Consider the following 15,969-nt stretch of genomic DNA (forward strand, 5'->3'; position numbering starts at 1 on the left):
TAGTTTCATATAAAACTCATTCACATCATAGCTTCACATATAGCTTCACATAAAACTTATTCACATCATACCTTCACATATAGCTTCACATAAAACTTTACATATAGCTTCATATAGGACTTTACATATAGCATCATTCATATATAATAATATAACAATACAATAACACTCATATAATGCCCTTCATGGCCTCAATTCACAATAATACAATATTCCAACATTATGCAACAACTTCCCCAATGACTTCATGGCTACAATTCACAATAATACCACACAAGAACAAGATATAACACTTTCACGAAAGGTGGATTCAACCTACCAACAACAATTAATTCAATAAAGAGAGTTCAAGCTTTCTTACCATAATTCAAAGCCATAGCCAAAATCACGAAAAATCCAAGCAATCACCAATACTTCACTCATAAGTCTTACCACCCTTAATTCACCCATTATCAACAATTAATCATGAATAAACATTAAACAACACAAGAGATATCAATACAATTCACTTTACACATAATTCCATCAACTTTGAATTTATAAAAATAGACCCACTTCATAAACACATTTTGGGGTTTTGTAGAATACAAGGATTCATGGAGTTTTTCATCTTAAAACATCAAATAAACATCAATAATATCATAACTTATCATTTGAAATCGTTTCATGCAAGAACCCATGAGTTTGAGTAGAAATTAGGCTCTTTCACAAACTTTGGAAAAGTTGAAAACCATTTGAAATTGGCTCTAGGGTGATAGCTTGCCCTAGATAAAGAACTCCCATACCTTTACTAAGATTCCCCAAGAAATTTGATGAAGAAAACGTCTTGCATCCACAACCCTAGCTCCCACTTCTTCTTCTTCTTCTCTTCTTTCTCTCTTCTTCTCTTCTTCACTCAAGAACCCTAACTCTTACTCTTTTAAAATGGAACAAAAATGATCCACAATCAGCCTAACACAACAATATAACCTCAAAAGAAATGATTTGTGAAAAGACCAAAATGTCCTTAAATTTCCGGACGGACTCCCTGCCAACTGCCCAACTTTCAAAGGGCATAACTCGCTCATACGAACTCGGAATTGAGCAAACTCGGTGGAGTTGGAAAGATCGTTCCAAGGGCTTTCCAAACATAACTGGAACTACTCCTGGGTCATCCTGAGCTAGGAGTTATGACTGTTCAAAGTTGGCCAAAAACTCACTGATTTCCACACTTGGCCGAATTTCCAGATTCTGAATTTTTTTCCAAAAATGACTACTTCCAATTTCAAGCTTCTTCATATTCATTTTAAATTGTCGGATGTTACACTCATCACATCCTTCCTGGTCTTAGGTGGAGGTAGCTCTTGGATTGCCTTTATCTTTGATGGATCCAACTCTATGCCTTTCCTGCTAACGATGAATCCCAATAGTTTTCCCGCGGGTACTCCAAATTCACACTTTGCTGGATTCAACTTCAGATTATACTTACGCAACCTCTCAAAGAACTTTCGTAAGTCATTCAGGTGGTCTGAACTTCTTTTGGATTTGATAATGACGTCATCCACGTACACTTCAATTTCCTTATGGATCATATCGTGAAAAAGAGTAGTCATGGCCCTCATGTAGGTTGCACTGGCATTTTTGAGACCAAATGGCATTACTTTGTAGCAATACACTCCCCATGGAGTGATAAACGCTGTCTTTTCTACATCATCTTCATCCATTAGGATTTGGTGATACCCTGCAAAGCAATCGACAAATGATTGCAACTCATGTTTTGCACAATTATCAATGAGTATATGAATATTTGGAAGAGGGAAATCATCCTTAGGACTGGCTCTGTTGAGATCTCGATAGTTCACACATATTCTAATCTTTCCATCCTTTTTTGGCACAGGCACAATATTGGCTAACCATGTGGGGTAATTTGTAACCCTTACAACGTCCGCCTCAATTTGCTTAGTTACCCCCTCCTTGATCCTTAAGCTTAAATCTAGCTTGAATTTTCTTGTCTTTTGCTTAACAGGTAGACAAGTGGGATCAATAGGTAATTTGTGCGAGACAATATCAGTGCTTAATCCTGGCATGTCATCATAAGACCAAGCAAATACGTCAACATACTTCTTAAGCAACTCTATTAATTCATGCTTTCTTTCAGCCTCCAAATGTATGCTGACTTGTGTTTCCTTCACGATTTCCTCATCTCCTAAGTTGACATTCTCTGTTTCATCCATATTGGGTTTTTTCTGACTTTCAACTTGCTCGATCTCATGTGGTAGATTTTCCGGCATCATGCTTTCATCGTACTTTTTATGATCTTGTTCATCGCTTTCACCTTGCTCAGTGGATTCGTTACATGTCATAACCGTTGAATGAGGATTTTTATTTAATATGAGTGGTGAAAAGTGCAAAAGGTAAGTAAAGATAAATACATATTTAAAATAACGAGAAACTTTTTAAAGAAAATAAAGACTTTTTATTTCAAAGCATTCTAGCTTTTTAGAAGAGGCAAGCAACAAAAGATTAGGCATGATTCAAGCCTCAATTTGATCATGCGAATTTTAAAATTAAGACTACTTTTCCACACTACCAGGACTCTGGTTGAAATAGGGACGGGCTAGTGGTCCAATTCTACAAGATTTCTCCAGGTTCGGCATCACGAATGGTCAACTTGTTGAGATTTATCCCTTCCTCTTCTCCAGCCACGGCCACGAACAGATTGCCTATTCCTTCTACGATGTCATCAACGCCAGCTTGATCTGGAATCAAAGATTATTCTAGTACAAAGATTGTATCGCTTGACCGCGATGGTCTCTTCCCGAGGTAGGCACATATCCAAGTCCGTTGGTGCCTCTCTGATGCTTCAGCTGGATCGGCTCAACTATGCCATTGGACTTAGGTCCAAGTCCATTCTTAGGCTGATATCCATACTTCAACATCTCTGACGCAACCATTTTCACTGCATTTGACAACTTTGTATTACCTACCTTTGATTTCTCACCGACCCTTATAGCTTGCATAATTTCCAAAGTGTGAAAAGGATGGGATGACTGAGCTCTCCATGGATGGTAACTTCTGTGTGATCCCACTCAAACTTTACACATTGGTGAAGAGTGGAAGGAACCGCTCTTGCCATGTGAACCCATGGTCTTCCCAACAACAGGTTGTAGTTGGATGATACATCCATCACTTGATATAAGATGGGGAATTCGACCGGCCCCACCTGCAATGTGAGATAGATCTCTCCAATGACACTTCTTTGCACTCCATCAAAAGCTCTAACTTTCACACGACTTTCCCTTATCTCTTCCATATTAACACCTAAATCTCTCAAAGTGGTAAAAGGACAGATGTTGCATCCAGAACCACCATCAATTAGAACTCGAGTCACAACCTTATCACAACACTTGACTGCGATGTAAAGCGCTTTGTTGTGCCCAGCCCCTTCTGCAGGAAGCTCATCATCATGGAAAGAAATCTTGTTAGCTTCCACTATTCTTTTAATCGTTGAAGCTAAGGTTTCACTAGTGGTCTCTTTTGGAATATTCACTCCGTCTAACACTTCCAATAAAGCATTCCTATGAGATTCAGAACTCATAAGTAGAGACAAAATAGATATGTGGGCAGGCGTCTTTTTCAGCTGCTCTTCGACTGAATAGACTTTAGGCTGCATCTTCTTCAAAAATTTTACGGCTTCAGCATCGGTAACACTCTTCTTTGGATTCTGTTCTTTTCCAAGAGCTCTTTGATTTAGATCATTCAGGGCATAACACCTCCCCGACATGGTCATCCCTTGAGCTACGGCAGTGTCGATCATCTTTCCCTTGGCGTCCGCTCGATAGTTCCATGGGACTGTTTTGGTGTCATATTCAGGCTTTCTAGCAATTAGAGTGGTCACTACAACTCTTAGGAGATATGTTTGGACAGTCAGAGGTTCCCTTAGTTGAACAGTGATAACAGGTTGCGCCGAAGATGTCATGGCATCTGGTTCATCTATGTCTGGATAGTCAAGGCCCCTATATTCTTCATCAAGAGTAACCATGTTGACTTCCCGATTCTCATGGTTTGGCAAGGGGTTTTTTTTCACATTAGAAGGCGTTGGAGTGCATTTGATTACTCATTTTCTGATCAAAGACTAGATCTAGTTCTTTAACCCATAAAAATCTTCTGTGTCGTGTCCTTGGATTCCCGAGTGGTAAGTGCATCGCTTGTTTCCATCAAAATTATGAGGGATTGGATCAGGAAGTTTTCCTCAACTGGTTGCAACACTCCCGCTGTCCTCAACCTCTCAAACAATTGAGCGTAGGGTTCGGCAATCGGTGTGTAAGTGCGAGCATTTCTAGCTCAAGATTTGGACGTGGTCTCGGTGCATATGTCGGTCTATTTTGGTGGGTTGGTGCTTGGAAATGAACATATGGTCTTGGAGTATTTTGGTATGCTGGTGCTCAAGGTGGATTATAGTGTGGTTCGGTATTATACACTGGGTATGGGATGTATGAAGTATGCGCAGCGATTTGGGAATTATTGGGGTATCGGTGGGACAGTCCTCCTTATTGGTAAGTGACAGCTGAAACATCCTCCCTTTCCTTTTATATGCCGCCAATGGAACCTGATTGTATAGCCCTACATGCAGCTTGCAATGCGACCATAGACTGAATCTTCCCAGATTTAACACCATCCTCTATAAAGTCTCCCATCTTAACTAGTTCTGCAAACTTCTGGCCCATCATTGACATCATTTTGTCGAAGTAGACACCTTCTTGAGCTCGAATAAAGTACTTCGAGAGCTCACTCTCATCTAGTGGCGGTTGCACCCTTGTGGCCTCAGTTCTCCAACATCGTGCATATTTCTGGAAATTCTCAGATGGCTTCTTCTGTATATTGGCCAATGAGAATCTGTCAGCAGTAATTTCAGTATTCAATTTGAAACGAGTTATGAAGTCCTCAGCTATTTCTTTCCAGTCACGCCATTTGCGAGGGTCTTGGCCGGTATACCAGGTCAATGCTTCTCCAGATAGACTTCGGATGAACAACTTCATCCTCAGCTTCTTATTTCTCCCTACACCGACTAACTTGTCACAGTATGCCCTTAAATATGCGTGAGGATCACCTTTTCCATCGAACATGTCAAACTTTGGTGGTTTGTACCCTACCGGCATGTCAATATCTGGGTGGATGCACAAGTCATCATAATCCAGACTCTCCATTCCTCTAGTAACTCATAAGCTTTTCAATGCCTTTCTTAGACCCTGAAGCTGGGCATTTATTGATGCATCTTCTTTCAGTTGGGTATCTTTCTCCATTTCTACATATTGATCGACCTCATACGGGACATTAACCATTGCTGACATTGTGAAGGTAGGAGCTCTAGCGACATATACGGGTGGAACATGTGGCTCATAGTATCTGTTGCATTGTAGGTATGGTAGGGTCGCGATTGGAAAGGTCGAGAATGGTCCTAACTGCGGTTGGAGAAGCTGGTGGAACTCGACCATGAGCAGGAGCATGTTGAGTTTGTTCTGGCTGATTTGGCAAGTCGGCAAAAGGCAGGTCAGCCTTTGCGAAGAAGATAGGCGTCTTGAAAGTAGGGAAAGTGGTAGCCGACAGTTTGGCCAAGTCTCGCACTTGTCGTAGTTCTTCTCTCAAGATCTTGAGTTTTTGCTCCATGCGAGCCATTTTCTCTTCATTTTGGATATTTGTCATGTTTCGAGAACCTTCGGGGTTCTCAATAGGTATCATCATGTTTGCAGCAGTGTTGAACTCGTCTTTAGAAGTTATCTTTCCTTTGGATCGAAGGTTGTATCGTGAGTCAGCCAGTTTGCAAGTCAACATAAATCAACGTACTTTTGGGGAAAATAAAAAGAAAAGAAAACAAAGAGAAAAGAAAAAAAGAAACTATGTTAGTTTGGAAAATATTGAAAAATGTAACAAATATATAAGTGTAACACATATATACGCCAATTTGGCGACATTCAAAACGCGTCCTAATGTAGAACTTCTTTTCTCCTAAGGTAGGCCTACGTTGCAATCAGTTTGATAATAAATTATCCATTTAAACACATTTTAGATTTGGAGCAAACATAACTTCATTTATTAAGGTAGTCTTGGATGTTACATTGAGGTAAGCATTTAGAAACCTAAGAAATGAAAGTACGGGGGGCCATAAGGCATACAAGAGGGATAGGCCACATAGCACTTTGAGGAGCTTATGAAAAGAGTTCAAAGAAGAAAGACGAATCTATGGCCAGGTTGGAGAATCATCATTGTCATCGTCCCCGTCATAATATAGCCCTGGGTGGTACTCTGGAGACTCGTTGGGGCAGCGTTCGGGAGACATGTTTATCACCCCTCCATCTCTTGGGTCATAGATGCTAGAACCCGTTTCAGAAACCTCCATGTAGTCTTCCTCTACCTCTTCTTCTGGGTCCTCCTTTGGGTCTTCTTCGAGATCCTCTTCTGGGTCTTCTTCAAGGTCCTCTTCCGGGTCTTCTTTGGGATCCTCTTCCGAATCTTCTTCCTCTTCTTCTTCTTCTTCTTCTTCTTCTTCAACCACCTGAATCAAATAGTCAATGGATCCAGGAACAATCTGATTATACATGGATGTGGTGAATCCCATGCGAGGAAGCACTGATTCTCTAATCCAATCAATCTGTTGGTTGTCTATAAACCCTCGGTGCCCGTGTACGCTTGGATGATCCATATGACTCACAGTATTCCGCCAAGTGTAATACTTCGGTGTGCACTATGTTTCCTCTCCTATTTCCAAATTGATTGTGTATTCCCACTCGGCTTGGAGATTTCTTATCCGTTCCAGCGAGACTGAAATGAAAGCATCTTCAGGTGACCCCATAATTGACCATAGAGGAATGTCTTGGATGACTCCAAATTGTTTCATAACCCGAAGAGGTGTATATGGTTAAATGACCCTCAGCCCAATTAACTCGATAAAGAAAAAGTATCGGGTTCTCGCAAACACTAATCCTCTTATCCAAGAAAACTTCCATTGGATGGCATCTCCTGAAGGTTGTTCAGGAATGTGTGCCACTCTTCCCTTCCTGTCAGTGCGCCCACCCAATTTTAGAGACGATCTTCATGGCTGTCGATCTTGTTACGTGCACCCATGTAGAAATCCATTTGTGGATCACGACGATAGAAATGTTCTCTCGCCCAGATTTGTAGTAGCATACTGCATCCCCTGAAGAAGTTGTGCCCCCTAATGCAGGCTATCATCGAACGAAGAACTTTAGCGAGGATCATGGCCACCAAAGAAAATCTTTGTGGATCGTTGAAGATGTTTATAACCATCGGCAATATGTTGATATCGACAGAATTGGACCTTATCGGGAACACCATAACTCCCAGGAAAGCCATAACGAATACTCTCGGCCTCATATGTTCCCACGCTCCGCGAGTATATTCAAATTCATGTTGATATGCATAGTAACCTTCCGAACGCCCAAACCTCTGAAATAGATAGTCTAATTCGACCTATCCACCATCCACATATCTCAATGACCGAAATATATGTAGATCAAAGAGACTTAGAAAATCACCAGTACAGATAGCTGACGGGATCATCGGTAGCCTCCCTCTAATCGATAGCTCGGTAAGACTACTGAACTCCTCTAGTGTAGGAGTGATCTCAAAATCCAAGAATTTGAAAGTTACGATCCTTGATTCCTAAAAACCAATTAACTGAGTGACAAAGACCTTATCACACTGTGTCCCCAGAAGTGACAATAAAGCTCCTAAGTTCCCTCGAATCTCAGCCCCGTGTATCGTCTGGACATTTTGCCACCAATTTTGTAGAATGCGGGGCGGTGAAACGACCATTTGGATATTCGACAAGTCTTGGTTGAGGTTCATATGAAAAGAGGGTAAAGGGTGTAATGAGTTTATTTGCTCCAAATCTGTTAAGTGTTTAAGTTTGGATAATTTATATCAATTTCACACAAAGTTTATGTCATCGAGTTTTAAAGAAGAAACTCATTGACATTTGGGTGGTTTTCTAAACGCAATGACAATACCGTATATTGTCTTGCCTAAGGCTATGCAGCATGACCTATTTTAAGAGTAACATTTTTCCTAGATGATTGAGAGTGGGACTGAGTAATTGCGAGAAGGTGCACTATCTTAATTGCACCAACTCTAAAACTAAGGAATCCAAAGAGAGTTTCGGAGGAGTGCAGGAACACTCCTCGCGTGTACAGTGTGTGCGTGTATGGCCAAAGACTCGATTGAATGCGCAAATGACATGGTAGGGAAAGCAGAAACAAGTAGTGTTTTAAAACAAATAAGGAACACAAGCTTGAATTTCACTTGCGGCCTTTCAGTCAAAACAATATATCAATTCGGTAAAGCAAACAAGCAAAAATAAACAAGTAATCACAAATATTATTCCTAAATTAAGTTTTCTAATGTTAAAACCTACGTAAGTCCACAGCAGAGTCGCCAAGCTGTCGCACCTTATTTCGAACTGGCCGAAACCGTTAACAACATAATACTGTTGTCACTCTGTGTTTGGAAAAAAATATTTTTTTTGTTTTAGAATCGCCACCTAAATTTTAAGGAAAATATTAGGAAAATCATTTTTTGTATGTAAATGTAAACTCTGTTTTAATCTGCGAAACCAGTGAGATTCTGAGTAAGGGTTTTGGTTACTCGAGGGGAAGGTATTAAGCATCCCTTAGAACCTATCCGAAAATAGTCCTTAAACTCAATTTAGGAAAATATAATTAGGAAAATATGTTTATTTATTTACTTTAAAATCAATGTTAAGTAAATTTTATTAGTTTAAGAAAGGAGTAAAATACAAGGTACGACATATATATGTCCATTAAATAAAATTAATATTAGTATGTTTATCATACGACAAATAAATAAATGTACTAAAAAATGTGTGACAATCTTATATGTAAAAAATAAAATAAAAATATATAGAGGTGTCTTATATAAATGTATCAAAAATAAATATTGATCAAAGGATATAAAAAATTTGTTATTTTATTTATATATAGAATTAAGACATAAAGAAAATAAAATGAGATAATAGCCGAGTGCAAATATGTAGTAAAATAATGTGTATATTAAAGTGTAGAAATTTATATAAAAATGGTAACATTTGTAAAAATGATAGTAGACATAGTAAAGTGTAATCAAATAATAAGCTACGTATAGGGAAAACAAAAAAATATATAGAATTTTGTACCTTTCTGCGTATGACATATTATACGCATGTACCTTGTATTTTGAACTCGTTGGCATATCTAAAAACTTGAAATATCATGTTAAGAAAAAAATGTTTAGCAATATTTGATTTGGAAAGTGACAATAACAAATATATTTTTCCATAGAGGAGGTGAATTAAAGAATATAAAATCAAGACTCATCCTATTGTTATATTTATTTTGTTAATAGAATATATGGGCCTACTTCCCTATTTATTTTCTTAAAAAAATATATTTCTAAAAGGTAATAACTCTAGCCTTATGTATTTCTAAAGAAAACTAGTTTCAAATTCATTTGAGAGTTTTAAATGAAAAAAGTTTTCCTTGACATAAGGTTCTAAGTGAGATTTGATAAATAAAGTTATTTTGGTCCTTTTAAAACAACGTTTCTTCTTTCTTTTGAAGGTAGTATTTTCAAGCAGTTTTAGACTCGAACTACTGAAACTTTTAAACTCTCAAAATGTAGTGGTTGGTTCCAAAAATGTATATTTTTAGATCCCGCAAAATAGTGTTCAAAAACTAAGGAAAAGACTGCATATTTTACACTAAAAAATCTGTTTTGTAGAGCATATTAAAGGCTATGTTTTCACCTTTCAAAAAGCATACATTGTTCCACTTAAAATCTGCACTTTTTATGCTAAAAAAATTGTTTGGTAGAGTGTGAAATTCTGCATTTTCGCACTATAAATCTATAATTTTTTAAGCTGAAAATCTGCATTTTTTTAACCTCAAAAATCTGCATTTTTTAAAGTTCAAATTAGTGCCCCTCAAGGTTCTCAAAATCTGCAATTTTCAAACTAACAACTGCACTTCAAAGCTTACAAAAGGGGTTATGTTTGGGCCTCAGAAAACTTGCATTTTCTACACTTAAATTCCTCCTCTTTTAAGCTCAAAATTCAGCATTTTCGAGCTCAAAACGTTGTACTTTGAGATATAAAAATGCACTTTTTGGCTTCTACTAAAGCTTCCAAATCGGCCATAAATATCTAAGAAATCTTTTCAAAAGAAGACCCCTTTGTAAAAAAATCTTTTATGTAACTCAAAAGAAAAAATTAAGCAGGGTAACTAAGAACTAATTAGCAAGTTTTATCCATCTTAAGCACACATAAGCCACAAAAAAAAGGCGAGCGATCAAACTTTGTTGTTACTAATTGGTTTCTAAGAATACACTAATAGAGCAATAACCCAAGAAAAATATATAAGTAAATGAGTTAGTAACAATATATGTATATATAGACAAGTCGATGTAAAAAGGAAGGTGAGGAACTGAAGATTTTAGACTCCTATTCCTTATGGGCCGATAATTGTAACCCCGACTCTATGACGAAATCGATGACGAAATGCGGATGCTAAACTCGAGCGAAAACACAGCTGGTAATGCTTTTCTGATATGAGTCAGGCCAGAGTCGTGTTACAACTCCAGACGTGCTTCTTTGGAGTAGCAAACTACAATTTTTACGTCAAGAATTCCAACTTCCAACTCTTCTTCGGACTTGGATTCAAAGCCAAAATACAAAGACAAAAGATGAAAGGTTCTAGAACTATTGATCTTGAAGTGTATTGTCCTTATCTTCTTTACTCTCTATTGCTTGGATATTTTCGACTCCTTGTTGGATGATTTTTGCTCGTTTTATGGATCTCTTTGCCCGTTTTTCTAACTTTTTGAATGAGGACCGAAGTCCTCCTTTTATAGGTGATTTGGGCTCCAAGAATTCAAATTGAAACGCAACTCTCAGAGGAATAAAGCAAAGCAATCATGAAGGGGAAGAAAAAATCGACCTTTTCAGGTCGATTTGAGAGGGTTGAATGACTGATGGGGCATTTTTCCAGCAGTCCAGAGTGGTCTATCTGACAAAAGGGATGGGGGATCACGTGGGGTGGTGAGGAGACGTCTATGGGAGAGGAGCCTGGAGTGTATGTGGGCGACGATGCTAGCGTAGATGGAGGAGGAGCTTTGGGGAAGAGACCAGTCTGGGAATGGAAAAGTCTTTTTCTAAAGAAAGAAGAAGATGCAGCGTTGGGTCTAGTCTGGGAAAGGCGAAAAGTCTTTGTGATCCACCATTTTACCTGCGTATTATCTGTTCTTACAATAAACTTATTATATACTATATATGGTTCAAAAGCTAATAAGCATTTATATAGTGCATATAATTCTTTTCTATTTATTTCCCATTTTATTTCGGGATTTGTAAATGTCCCTGAGTAATATCTACAATGATGTTCTATTTTTTCTTTATCGTATTTATATTTTAGTACTCCTCCATAACTTATTTCGCTTGCATCTGATTCTACTATGTATATAATTTTTTATTTTCATCTGGAAAATATAATTTAGGTAACTTCTTACATAATGATTTTATTTTTTGTATTTGTTCTTGATCTTTTTTATCAAAATAATATTCTACATCTTTCTTCAATTTTTTGTGCAAAGGTTTTAGATTTTCTGCTAAATTAGGTATATATTCTCTTACCTGGTTTACTAATCCTAAAAAGGATTGTAATTTCTTTTTCGTATCTATTTGTTCTTTAGAATTTATTATTTTTTGTACTATATGGTTTTGCATTTTTATACCATTCTTATCTATTTGTATTCCTAAAAATTCAATTTGATTTTTCATTATTTCTGCCTTTTTCTTACTTAAACTTATTCCTGAGTATGTTATAATATGTATAAATTTTTCTAATAATCGTATATGATCTTCTTCTGTTTGTGAATATAACAATATATCATCTATGTATACTATACAATTTTCTAGTTGGTTAAAATAATTATCCATGAAATGTTGGTATCTTCCTGGTGCATTCTTATATCCGAAAGGTAGTACGTTCCATTCATAGAATCCTTGTGGTACTGTAAAAGCTGTTAATTTTTTAGATTCTTCTTCTAGCTTTAGATGATAAAATCCTGATTTACAATCAAATTTACTAAAATAATTATATCCTTGTATTTGTCTTACTTTTAATACGTTGTTAGGTATGGGGTAATTATATGTTTTTGTTTTTGCATTTAAATTTCTATAGTCAATAACCATACGACTTTTACCTCTTTTTTGTTCGCTGTGTTTATTTACTATGAATGCTGGACTTGTATGTTTGTTATTACTTTCTTGAATATATTTGTTTTCTAATAATTCTTTTATGTGCATTTTAAATTCTTTTAGATCCTCAAAATTGTATTTTAATGGTTTTTGGGTTATTATACTATTTTCATCAATTAGTTCCATTTTTATCTTTGTTTTATGGTTTTCCCATCCTTTTAAGGGATCTTCACTATATAACATATCTAATTTTTCTTGAATTAATTTTAATTTATCTATTGAAAATATTATTAATTCTATATTGTGGGTATTTTCTTTAATATTTTCTAATTTTTGAGTGATTTTTTCACTTCGTTTAATCCATGGTGTAGGTTTTCTGTTTTTATTACTTACTCTTTTTGCTCCTATCTTTTGTTTACATGGTGTAGTAAACCACCAATGTGTTTTTGTTATTACATGGGGATATAGTTTTTCTAGAAATGGCATTCCTAAAAGCATGTCTTTATTTATAAATTCATAACTATATATATCTTCTATAGTTAATATTTTATCCCATATTTGTAACTTTATATTTTTTGCTTTATATGTTATCATACTTCCTTCATTATTAAATCCTGTGACGACTATAGGTGTTTTTAGTTTTTCCCATTTTTCATCTGGTAGACAATTATGTTTACACATGTTTGCTTCTGCTCCTGTATCTATCATTGGAGTATAGTATCTGTTGTAGTAATTTTCTACTATTATTTTTGCAAGTATATAAATTTTCATAATGCTCTTTTTACTATGATCTTTTTATTTTTATAAGTTATTGTTAATTGGGTATTTTCTAAATTATATGGTTTCATTTCTTCTAACCATTTTATTCCTAATATTATATTATCTTCTTGGTATATTTTAAAGTCTATTAATATTATTATACCTCCTATGATTATTTCTTTTTGAGTTGTTTCTTCTATATGTAACAATTCTTTTGGTAATTCTGGGCATACTTGTTCTTTAGAGGTTATTTCTTCTTCCGATACTAATTCTCTAGGTATATAATTTTCTTCTTGTCCGGTATTTATTATGATGATATGTTTTCTTTGTTCTATTATTCCAGTTATATAGTAGTGATATGGTTCAATTTCTTTTATTCTTTGGTATTCTACTGATTTTCTTAAGGGTTGGGACGTATCAATATTTTTATCTATATTTTTTATCCTTTTTGATGTACTTATCCTATCACTCACTATTTCTAGATCCTCTTCTATGTCTATTTCTTTGTAACTATAATCATTATTATCTATTACTGTAACAATTTGTTCAAAAGGATTCTCTATTTTTATTTTATTTATCTTATTATTTGTTGTTATCTTATGTTTTGTTGTTAATACATATAGATTTTTACAGCGGGCTGTAAATATTTTACTTCCTGGGGCTAATTCTATTCCTGACATTTTCCAATATAATACTAATGATTTATCTATATTTCTATCATTTATTGCTACTGAATAATTAGCACTTATTATAAACTTAAATTTTTGGTAGATTAAATTTCCTTTTACTGCGCTTATTATACTTCTTTCTATTGGTTCTACTATTCTGTCATCTGCCAAATATATTTCTATTGGTGTATCTATTCCTTCTCTAAAACAAGCTTTTATTAATATCTCTGTTCCACCTAAGTGTACGTATTTTATTGGTTCTTTAGCTTTAATTTCTTGTATTTCTTTATTTATTATCCTTTTATTTATTATAGGTATTCTTGCTTTTCCTTTGGTATATTTACAATCAATTATGTGTTCTTTTTGGCTTACTACATAGTATTCCTCTTTTTGTCTTTTAAATATATTTCTTATTAATGGTATCTTAAATATTTTTTCTACACTGAGATCTAATTCTTTTTCTTTTATTTGTTCAAATATATTGATATCAAATATTACCTTCTGTTCCGTAGATTCTTCACTTGTATATTCTTCTTTATTTATCATTTGTATGTCTTTTTCAGTTATTATTTTCTTCTATTTCATTTTCAGATATTTCGTTCTCAAACGATTCAAATTCATATATACTATCATCATTATCTGGTTCATAATCTATATAATCTATTTGTGTATATGTTTCATCATTAATTATTATTTCAGATATTTGTTTTTTCTTTGGATTTTTGGGTAATTTACAATCTTTAGCAAAGTGTCCTAGTTTTCCATAATTATAACATGTACATTCCGTTATTTATTTATTTTTGGTCTAAAAGGTCTTTTTGCTTTAGTATTTTTTATGTAATAACTTCTTCTTGGTCTTTTATACCTGTATTGGGATTTATATTTTTTATATTTCCCCGGTTTTCTATATTTCTTTTTATAATAATTATCATTGCATCCAAATTGAGGTGATATCTTATCTTTACAACATGCTAGGTTTTTTATTATTGTTTTTTCCATTTTCATGTCTTCTCTATATTTTTCACATATTGCTGAATACCATTTTTGTAGGTATCTCATTCTTGCTCCAAGTGTATCTCATTCTTGCTCCAAGGTTGATTACAGCTCATGTCTTAACTCTACCAGATGGTTCAGATGGTTCAGACGGTTCTGTGGTTTGTTGTGATGCATCTAGGGCCGGCCTTGGTTGTGTGTTGATGAAATAAGGTAAGGTCATAGTTTATGCTTCTAGACAAATTAAGGTCCATCAGAAGAACTACTCGACCCATGACCTCGAGCTTGCAGCCGTAGTGTTCGCCCTAAAGATTTGGAGATAGCACTTGGATGTTGTTCATGTTGATGTGTTCACAGATCATAAGAGCCTACAGTATGTGTTCACTGAGAAAGAGTTGAATTTTTTTCGGAGGAGATGGGTTGAATTCCCTAAAAACTATGACACGAATGTGCTCTACCATTCGAGTAAGAACAATGTAGTGGTTGATGCCCTCAACAGACTATCCATGGATAGTGTGACACATGATGAGGAAGAGAAGAAAGAATTAGCCAAAGATGTTCACCAGCTTGCTCGCTTAGGACTTTGCCTTATGTACACCTCACATGGCGGTGTGATAGTTCAGAATGGGTCAGAATGTTCATTGGTAGCAAAGGTTAAGCAAAAGAAGGATAGCGATCCTATATTATTTCAATTGAAAGGTACAGTTCATCAGTAGACAGTTGAGGCTTTCTCTGAAAAGGGAGATGGTCTGCTTTGTTACCGGGGTCATTTGTGTGTGCCTAATGTGGGTGAGTTGAGGAAGCAGATTCTTACATGAGCCCATAATTCCAAATATTCTATTCATCCAGGTGTCACTAAGATGTACCGTGATCTACGGGAATTCTTTGGTTGAACGTCATGAAGAGAGACATAGTAGACTTTGTGGCTAAATGTCATAATTGTCAACATGTTAAGGTAGAACATCAGAAACTAGGAGGTGTGACTCAAGCTATTAGAATTCCTACATGAAAGTGGGAAGTGATAAACATGGACTTCATTACGGGCTTACCTCATACTCGCAGACAACATGACTCCATTTGGGTGATAGTGGATAGAGTCACTAAGTACGCTCACTTCTTAGTTGTTAAGACTATAGATTCAGCGGAGGATTATGCTAGACTCTACATTAGTGATATACTTAGATTGCATGGGTTCCCTTGTCTATCATATCAGATAGAGGTCCTCAGTTTACATCTCATTTCTGGAAATCTTTTCAGAAAGGTCTTAGTGCTCAGGTAATTCTTAGTACAACACTTCATCTACAG

The sequence above is a fragment of the Solanum verrucosum genome, unplaced genomic scaffold, assembly GCF_900185275.1.
Source record: "Solanum verrucosum unplaced genomic scaffold, falcon-dt-bn FXZP01000257.1, whole genome shotgun sequence".
Classification (NCBI taxonomy): domain Eukaryota; kingdom Viridiplantae; phylum Streptophyta; class Magnoliopsida; order Solanales; family Solanaceae; genus Solanum; species Solanum verrucosum.